Source organism: Nomascus leucogenys, chromosome 15, assembly GCF_006542625.1.
Source record: "Nomascus leucogenys isolate Asia chromosome 15, Asia_NLE_v1, whole genome shotgun sequence".
NCBI lineage: Eukaryota > Metazoa > Chordata > Mammalia > Primates > Hylobatidae > Nomascus > Nomascus leucogenys.
Genome location: NC_044395.1, coordinates 42,031,101 through 42,040,754, shown reverse-complemented (window position 1 = coordinate 42,040,754; position 9,654 = coordinate 42,031,101). Strand labels below are relative to the sequence as shown.

The 9,654-nt window shown below is 43.0% G+C and overlaps 1 pseudogene; it reads left to right on the top strand.

Moving 5' to 3' along the window:
* The first annotated feature begins 478 nt into the window (after positions 1–478).
* Positions 479–8,045, top strand: LOC100583640 (annotated as a pseudogene).
* Positions 8,046–9,654: the final 1,609 nt, after the last annotated feature.

Below are 9,654 nucleotides of genomic sequence, written 5' to 3'. Positions count from 1 at the left end.
TTTTTACTTTTTGGTTACAGTGTTTCACTCTGTCACCCAGACTGGAGTGCAGTCATGTGATCTCCGCACACTGCAACCTCTGCTTCCCAGGCTCAAGGGATTCTCCCACTTCAGTCCCCTCAGGTGCACACTACTGTGCCTGGCTAATTTTTCTTTTCTCTATTTTTAATTTTTTGTAGAGATGGGTTAAATCACATTGCCCAGGCTGGCCTTCTTTTCCTAAGTTCAAGTGATCCACCTGCTTCAGGCTCCCAAAGTGCTGAGATTACAGGCGTGAGCAACTGTGCTCAGCCCACTGTAATTTTATGGGGACCAAACTTCTGGACATGTGGAGAAGGGAAGGAAAAGGATCTGAAAATAAGAGAAAAAACATAAATTAATTATTCAGTAAGAGGGAATAGAAGAAGACAGGCCTGGAATAATCTAGTCTCACCACCTGGCTGTCTTGACCAGCAGTTATTCTAGTAAACCTACTGCCATGGGCAAAGAGAAGGCCTTTATCAATATCATCATCATTGGCCATGCGGACTCTGGCAAGTCCACCACCACTGGGCCTCTCACAAATGTGGGGGCATTGACAAGAGAATCATTGAGAAGTTTGAAAAGGAGCCGGCAGAGGTAAGGCTCTCTCTGTGTCTGGAAGTGTGTGGAGGGGAAGCCTCTTTCTTGTGGGTAGTTCTAGCTGCAGAATACAGAAAACCATGCACTCTGCAAGCCTAAAATGCTGCTGTCTGAGGTAGATCTGTCTGCTGTCCATCAGTGCATTTATTCTCCCACCCCTTCCCAGGTGGGTGAGGGCTCCTTCAAGTATGCCTGGGTGTTGGACAAGCTGAGGGCAGAGAGAGAACGCAGGATCACCATTGATATCTCCATGTGGAAGTTCAAGACTAGCACATACTACAGCATTATCATCGATGCTCCAGGCCACAGAGACTTCATCATGACCATGATCATGGGCACTTCCCAGGTAGAGCAGTTCATGCCTTCAGAAACATTCCTATAGAGGGGGAAACTCAAGATTTATTTCTGAAGCTTGGAGAAGGAAGGTATCATAAGGCTTGTAAGCCTTTTCCTCACCCATGGCCGTCATCCATCAATCCTGAAAGAATTAGGGAGGACAGGACTGAAAGTCCCATCACTCTCATGAAGCTCAGATCCTGTTGCCCTGGGGGGACCTACAGGGACCAGGTTTTCTTACACTCAGACTAGTAGATCAGTTGGTCCAGAAAGAAGGGACTAAAAGCTGAATTAGATGAGATTAAATGAGAGGAATTGGGAAGCAGGACCCCCATGCACCGCAGCCAGGGCGGTCCATGAATCCCATTTGGCCATCTGAGTTCTGGAGGGCGTTCCCCAGCTTTACAATGGGATTCGGAACCTCCCAAAGGCAGTCCGATGCTCCCTCCCGCAACCTCGTGTGTTTCTGTGTCCCCGCGGTGCAGGCCGACTGCGCGGTGCTCATCGTGGCAGGCGGCTGGGCGGAGGCCGGCATCTTCAAGAACCGGCAGACCCATGAGCTCCCGCTGCTGGCCAACGTGAGGGGCATCACGCAGCTCACCGTGATCTTCAACGAAATGGACTCCACCGAGCCCACCTACAGCGGCTCGCGCCTCCAGGTGATCACCAAGGAAGTAAGCGCCTGCATCAAGAAGATCGGCTACAACTGGCTGCTTGGCCTTCAGCCCATCTCGGGCTGGCATGGCGACAGCATGCTGGAGCCCAGCACTGATGCGAGTGCAGCGCCGGTCAGCAGGGACAGCCGGGGTGGGGCCGAGCGGACCACACCCCGGACTCACCTCCCCTCGACAATCCCGCAGATGCCTTGGTTCAAGTGCCGGAAGGTAAGTGGAAGGAGGGGAACGCCATGGGGGTGACTCTGCTGAAAGCTTTGAACTCCATTCTCCCAACAACGCGCAGGGTCGACAATCCCCTGAGGCTGCCCCTGCAAGATGCGTACAAGACGGGAGGTGACCCAGGCCTGAATGGAGCTGAGGGTAGGCTACTCCGTTAGGGATTCTGGAATTGATCTTTAATTGAATCCCCTAGGGAGTCCACAGGAGTATGATTGCCAGGGTTCAAATCCTGACTCCACCTCTTCCCTGAGCAAGGATAAAGTGGAAAAGCACCTAGCATTTCCAAGCTATCCACTACAAAGTTTTAAACAGCCAGAGATCCATCTAGTGCTTTCTACCAATTCCGCAGGTGGTCCTTTGTCCTTGAACTCAAAAGCCAAGGGGCCTCCCAGGAAGCCAATTCTCACTGGGTTGTGTCTGGGACTGACTTCCCTTCCCGGGTTGAACAGGCACTGGCACTGTGCCAGTGGGCCGTGTGGAGAGTGGCGTTTTGAAGTTTGGGATAGTGGTCACATTTGCCCCCAGCTATGTCACCACTGAGGTTAAATCTGTGGAGATGCACCATGAGGCCCTGGCGGAAGCCCTGCCAGGTAACAACGTAGGATTCCACGTGAAGAATGCAACCACTGCTTGGCTCTGCCCTGGGAACTGTGGATGCAAGTATGAGTGACACAGCGCCTGTCTTTGAGGGGGCTCCCACTCTGGTAGGGGAAACAGATGACTACAAAGGAGCTATTTCCGTGTAATGAATGAGGGCTGCAAAGGGGGCACACTGGGGAGATTCCCATGCATATGGGGAGGTGAGAACACCTTCAGAGAGGAGAAGCTGTATCTGGTCTTCAAGATGAGACAGCACCTCAGGGCCCACAGGGGAGGAGGTGCTTGCCAGGCAGAGGAATCAGAGGAGGAGTCCCGCGCTCTTTTTGCCTGGAGGGCAGGAAATGGTGGGAGAAAGTATTGGCTAAAGAGGTGAGGGGAAAAGGGAGGATCATAATGCATGAACTCCTCAGGTTTAATTTTCCTACAGTGTAAATCTAATTATGTAATCCCTTTGCTTAAATTTTCTGATTACTCTTTTTATTTATTTATTCATTTACTTAGAGACAGGGTCTTGCTTTGTTGCCAAAATGCAGTGGCATGATCATAGCTCGCTGTAGCCTTGGCCTCCCAAAGCGCTAGGATTATAAGCATGAACCACCTCTCCAGGCCTCTTGATTACTAGTACTGCCCACAGGGGGTAAATTGTAATCTCTTGGCTGTATGGTAAGAAGCTCAGTGGCAACTGAGACTGGAGGCAGGGAGCCCTTTAGGAGACCATGTGGGAGTCCTGGAGGGAGGTGAGCCAGGCAGAACAGTTGAGTGTGTTGGACATATTTAGAAAGGGCGATGGGAAGAGAGGGAGGCAAGGCACTGTGCTAATTAGAGCGCACAGCCATGCGGATGGGGAACACTCCTCTGTCAAGATACTCTCCCTTCTCCCAAAGCCAGGCTTGAGGCCCTTCCTGCAGCTCCCAGGAGACTTCGTTGTTCAAATCTAGGTTCCTTCCTTACTCTGCAGCCTATCTGTGTGGTAAAAATGAGCTGGTCACTGTCCTCTTTGGGACTAAAATTCCCCAGTTTTACCATGACGTTATACAGTAATCCCCATTTATCTGAGATTTTACTTTCTCTGATTTCAGTTACCTGTAGCATAATACAATAGGATATTTTGAAAGACAGAGAACATATTTACATAACTTTTATTATAGCATATTGTTTAAATTGTTCTATTTTGTTAATTGTTGTTATTAATCTTACTGTACCTAATTTATAAATTAAACTCTATCATAGGTACATACGTAGAGAAAAATGCAGTACATATAATGCATAGGGTTCATAACTGTACCATCCAAGGTTTCAGACATCCACTGGAGGTCTTAGAACATATCCCCCACATATAAGGGGAACTACTGGAATACCACGCATAGTTTCAGCCCCTGAAACAGCACAAAGGCAAATTAAATACAGTGACACTTTCAAGTCAGATAGACCTAGGTCTAAATCTTGCTTTCTCTACTTACTAATGGTGTGAACTTAGTATCTCTGAACTTCTTCTGCAAACTAGGAATGAAACTGACTTCCTGCTTAACATAAGAATTAGAAGAGGTCGTGCAGGCACGGGGCCTAGCATATGGTACTGATAAATAACTGGTATCTACTATTGTAGATACTACTATTTTCTCTACTGTCTTGTATTGCTGGATTGCAGTCACTGGGATGTAAAGTACTCACACATAGACAAAATGATTTGCTCAAGGTTATAGAATAAATCAATGAAGAAATAATATGATACCTCTCAGTACCTAGGTTTCCAGCCTTCTGAGCCAGGCTATCTCCTCATTAAGAATTATTATTACACTTCTTCTATTTAAGTTACAGTATCTCTATGGTCTTGGCTGACTCAGAACTGAAGGAATAATCAGAATTAGAGTTTTCCTGACATTGAAATAAGCTAAAGGGTAACTGTTCCTGATAGAATGACTTTCTCTGTCTAGTGCAATTGGCTGTTGCTAGGGAAATATCCCCATTATTTACAAATTCGAAGGGTTAATTCTTTATCATTTTATTAGAAATAATATTCACAATTCATAAATGTAAAGTCATCAGAGTTTCTGGAATGGGATGGTTAAAAGTTAGAAATGAATCTATAGTGACTGTAATGCAGGCTTCATATGGGTACGATGAAATAAAATCATTTGGAATGAAAAGCACAATGCACTGAGGAGTCACCGAGATAAAACAAGTTACGTGATTAAGATGTGCTTGTTGGGAAACTGCATAAATACAAGGAAAGGTCATTTTCCAGTGACAACCAAGGAGGGAGGGTTAATTCCTAAATGACTAGATGATGTAGCCAATATTGGCATAGGAACTAAATACACCTATTAATTAATTTATCGATCTGGAGAACTACTAACCAAAGCCCTTTGTCAGTTATAGTTAGTGAGCAGCAGTGTAGCTATTGGATTCCTCGCATTATCCAAGTTTCTAGACACAGAGAACCCATTGCAGACATAGACTGAGTCTGCACAATAGCACCAGTATATTTTAGAAATAGCAAAACATAACAAAGTGAAGATGGTGATGGGGAATTTTAAAGGTGAAGGTTTAACACTTAATATTAAGAAGAGCCACAGCCCTTTGTTAGGACAAGCATAAAAATTTGTTTTTGTTAAGCTATGCAAATAGAACTAATTTACACAAAGTGATGAAATTGCTGCATTGTACACATAACTTTGTGTCCCTGGTAGGGATAAAACCTTTCCATTTGGGGAAAGTTTGGATTCTGGTTGTCTCCTGGGAGGGATTTGATGGAGGTGGATATGTGGAGAGCCTTTTCTCTGATTCCTCTACTAACCAGGTGTCACATATCCAATTTGGAAAATAGAATGTTTACAGTTAAAGAATTATTTGACTTAGTTTTTCCCAGTTTCAAGTGTGGGAACATGCAGGGACAGGCAATTTTCCCAGAATCTGCTGCCTGAATAAGGAGATACTCACTTTGCAGACCTGCAGAAATAAGAAATCAAGTCCTAAGTAGGAAGGAGATGTTTCCTCGCAACAAATACTTATGAAGCATCTTTCATGTGGCAGTCTGGGAGCACAAAAACAGACTATAATATCTGCCCTCCCTGAGTAAATAGCCTATGGGGGAAAATAAGGGCAGATTCACCCACACCGCACCTCAGAAGCTAGTCATAGCATTGGAGGAGACAAAGGACTTAATAATTTGGTGATTTTATAGTAATGATTTCCTGCTCAAATAACCCTTGCTTGGGGAATGGAGGCAGAGAGAGCCTTTTCATTTATGTTTCACAGCTTGACAACCTTCAGGAGCCATGGCAGTGTGGGGAGTTCTCGAAAAGCCCTTTTAGAATGGAAAGCTTTTCTTCTGAGCCATCCAAGTATCATTCATCAGCAAATATTTCCTGAGCACTTTCTCTGTGTTACCCAATCTCCACCCCAATGCTATAGATGGGCATTTTCCCCTGAGCTCCATTTTGCAGATGGGTTGGAGAAGTAAAATGTAGGCAATGGAGGTGGAATTTGAATTTTAAATTTTAAAGCAAGAAATTTAACAAGATGTGTTTTTTTCTAAACCCCTTCTAAAGACAACATTCTTATTCCAGCCAAGACATGCTGCCTCTTTAGAAGTCCCCTAGGCGTCATTCTAGTAAAGCATCTTCATCTTAGATGTGGAAACTGAGACCCAGAGATGTCAGATTATGTCTGATTTGAGTCCAAAAGTATTTATATGCCAAGAACAATGCCAAAATAATCCCTGCCAAGCCAGCTGGGTGGCACACTCACACCCACATACAGTAGGCTATTATAACCCAGAGGTCTGCACACACGTGGTGAGAGCACAGGCCCACAACAGATCCTAAAGGTTGATTTGACCAAGTGCCCTCTACTAAGCAGCCATCCAATGAAGGAAGCCCCCAGTAATATTTACATAATCATTTTCCTCCTCTAATGCTCTGGAGGCAACATCTTTTCTGCCGGGACTGCAGAGTTAATTTTAAGGGTCCCAATCTCCACTCACTTTGGATCACAAGCCAGATAGGGATATAAATCTAAAAATAATTGGATTCTGAACCTCAGCCCAGATCCAGGACAAGGCAGCAGATGGAGACTGAGAGTGTAAAGGCTGCCCCTCTCTCAGTACCAGGGTTTGTTCAAGGAAGTGTCTGAAGGAAGAACCAGGACTCCTTTCCTGTGTGGTTTGAAAAGAAGGAGAATAAAGCAGGATGAGGAGGTGGTGAGGATGATAAGGGCACAGTTAAAGTTGAATGTCCCAGGGCTTTTTGTGGGTGAGGGAGGAGTCTGATAAGTCAGTGGAGAATGTCATCAAAGAACTTTCTATTCATTAATTCATTCATGGAGCAATGGGAAAAATATACACAGATGTTCTTTGACTAACCATGGTGTTACATCCCAATAAACCTATTGTAAGTTGAAATATCATAAGTGGAAAGTGCATTTAATATACTTAACTTATCTAACTTCATAGCTTAGCTAGTTTGCCTTAATCATGCCAGGACACTTACATTAGCCTATAGTTGGACAAAATCATATAACACTGATATGGTTTAGCTGTGTCCCCACTCAAGTTTTATCTTGAATTGTAGCTCCCATAATCCCCATATGTAATGGGAGGGACCAGGTGGAGATAATTGAATCATGGGGGTGGTTTCCCCCATCATATTCTCATGATAGTGAGTTAGTTCTCATGAGATCTGATGGTTTTATAAAGGCTTCCCCCCTTCCTGGGCACTCATTCTTCTCTTTTCTGCCACCTTGTGAATAAAGACATGTTTGCTCCCCTTCTGCCATGATTGTAAGTTTTCTGAGGACTCCCCATCCCTAAGGAACTGTAAGTCAATTAAACCTCTTTCTTTTATAAATTACGCAGTCTTGGGTATGTCCTTAAAGCAGCATGAGAATGGACTAATACAAACACAAAGCCTATTTTATAATAAAGTGTTGAATATTTCATGTGATTTATTGAATATTGTACTAGAAGTGAAAAACAGAATTGTTGTATGGGTACTTGAATTAAGTTTCTACTGAATGCATGCGACTTTTGAAACATCATAAAGTTGAGTCATTTTAAGTTGAGGACCATCTATATTTCCAGTTTTAATTTTTTTAGTTGCAAAGTATGTGATGTAGAGGAAATCATATTATAGATAGATCCCATATTTGTAAGCACTCTTCCCTCCCTCATTTCTAGAAATCTGAGTTCAGGTTCGATCTCCTGTTTATTTTGTGTGACTTTGAATAAGCCATTGATACCATAACTTATAAGCTCTTCACCTGTAGGACTGATAACCACTCCTGCCTTGCTCCTGGACCAGTCTTTAGAACAATCAATAATGGGTTGGAAACAAAACCACAGACTCCATGAGGAAACCACAGAGCAACTACACTCAAAGTCAGTAGAGGTTGGGAGCCCTAAATTTCACTCTGCAGTGATGGTGAATATAGATGTTACCTCCAGAGCACTGGAGGAGAAAAGAGATTATGTAAATATTACCAGGGACTAACTTTGTTGCATTGATGCTGAAAGATCATGACTGACTCATTGATGGCTGTTTCCAAGGTGCCATTCACAGTGCTTTGCAAAGAGTTGACCAGTTCTATTGGTGAAGGATAGAATGAAATGCTCAGATATCTATGGAGTGTTCATTTATTAGTTAATATTTAAAACACCTTATACATTTGAACTCACATTGTTAGCCTGTGAACACATACATGCTTTGTGAATATCTTGTCAGACACAGAAAAAATCAAAGGGTAAAACAAGAGATGCTTCTAAGGTAAGTGCACACTCCCTCTTCCCTCCCCAGACACACATCTGTCCTAATCCAGATGTTAATGATTCAGAGTTGAATACATCAATCAGGTGAGCAACTAAAATATTATCCTGAGAAATGTCAGACTCTATTGCATTGTCTTTACAATTTAACTGTTATTTACCATTTATGAATAACACATATACTTTCAAATTATTTTACAATCATTTTTATAGCTGCTCTGTGAGAGATAATTAAAGCAAAACCACTTTAAATGAAGCTGCTCAAAGGGACAAAGTTGTTGTGCCAATAATGTGCTATATAAATGCAAATTATCAGGATTCATATTATAGTGAAAACTGCTTGTATCATTTTTCATGAGACCAACATGTAAATATTATAATAGTCCTCTGATTTATAGAGCACTTTTCTTCCTAAAAGATAAACATGCCTAGCCATGTATTATTTAACAGATATTTCCAACTCTGAGGGATGAGTAGAACCATTCATTCACTAATCCTTTCACTAAGATACCACAACAATGCACAACTTAAAATAGGTACTCAATGTTTGACAGCTGAATGAATGAGGTGGCATTTAACACAGCCCATACACATCAGTAGCCTTCGTGCAGAGAATGAGGGGCGTGGTGGAGCAGGGTATTGTCAATAGAAAAGGTCGAAACATTTAGGGAAGTACTGAGGAATTCAAAAGACTCAACCAAAGTAGGAGGAAAAGAATGGAAGCAACAAGAGATAAGGTTGGACAGGTGAACTGAGGCTATCATCAGTATGTGGAAGACATCTAGTTTTCTAACTCTCAGAAAATAAAACTGTGAAAAAGAAGAAATGATGGGAAAATTTGCTTGTAATTGGTGAGGTTAATGTTCTGGAGAAATAACGCCAATGGAGCCATAATCTGTACATTTTAAGTGCCTGAGAAGCCAATAAAAATGTAATCTCAAGTGATTTGTGTCTTCATTAGCGTGGATAAAGCAGCAGCCTCATCAGTGGTATCAGCAGAGCAATCCACACTTTGTATTTCACAGGAACCCTGGTTTATAGAAAGAAAAGTCAGAGTTCACCACATGCATTTGACTGGGGAATGCTTTTTTAGAGTCACATTATTAAGCACTCATGGAAATAATGTACTGAGGAATAGTTTGGAAAATACTGGTTTATGGCATAGAAAAATAGGACAGAAGATAGCTGGGCATGGTGGTGTGTGCCTGTAGTCCCAGCTACTTGGGAGGCTGAGGCAGGAGAATTGCTTGAACCCAGGAGGCGGAGGTTGCAGTGAGCCAAGATTGCACCACTGCACTCCAGCCTGGCGACAGAGCAAGACTCTGTGTCAAAAAAAAAAAGAAGGAAAGAAAAATAGGACAGAAGAGCAGCCCTCTTGCCTTTCTACCAACCCTTAGAAGAATTAGATAATGGTCATATTTCTTGTTAAAAAAAATCACA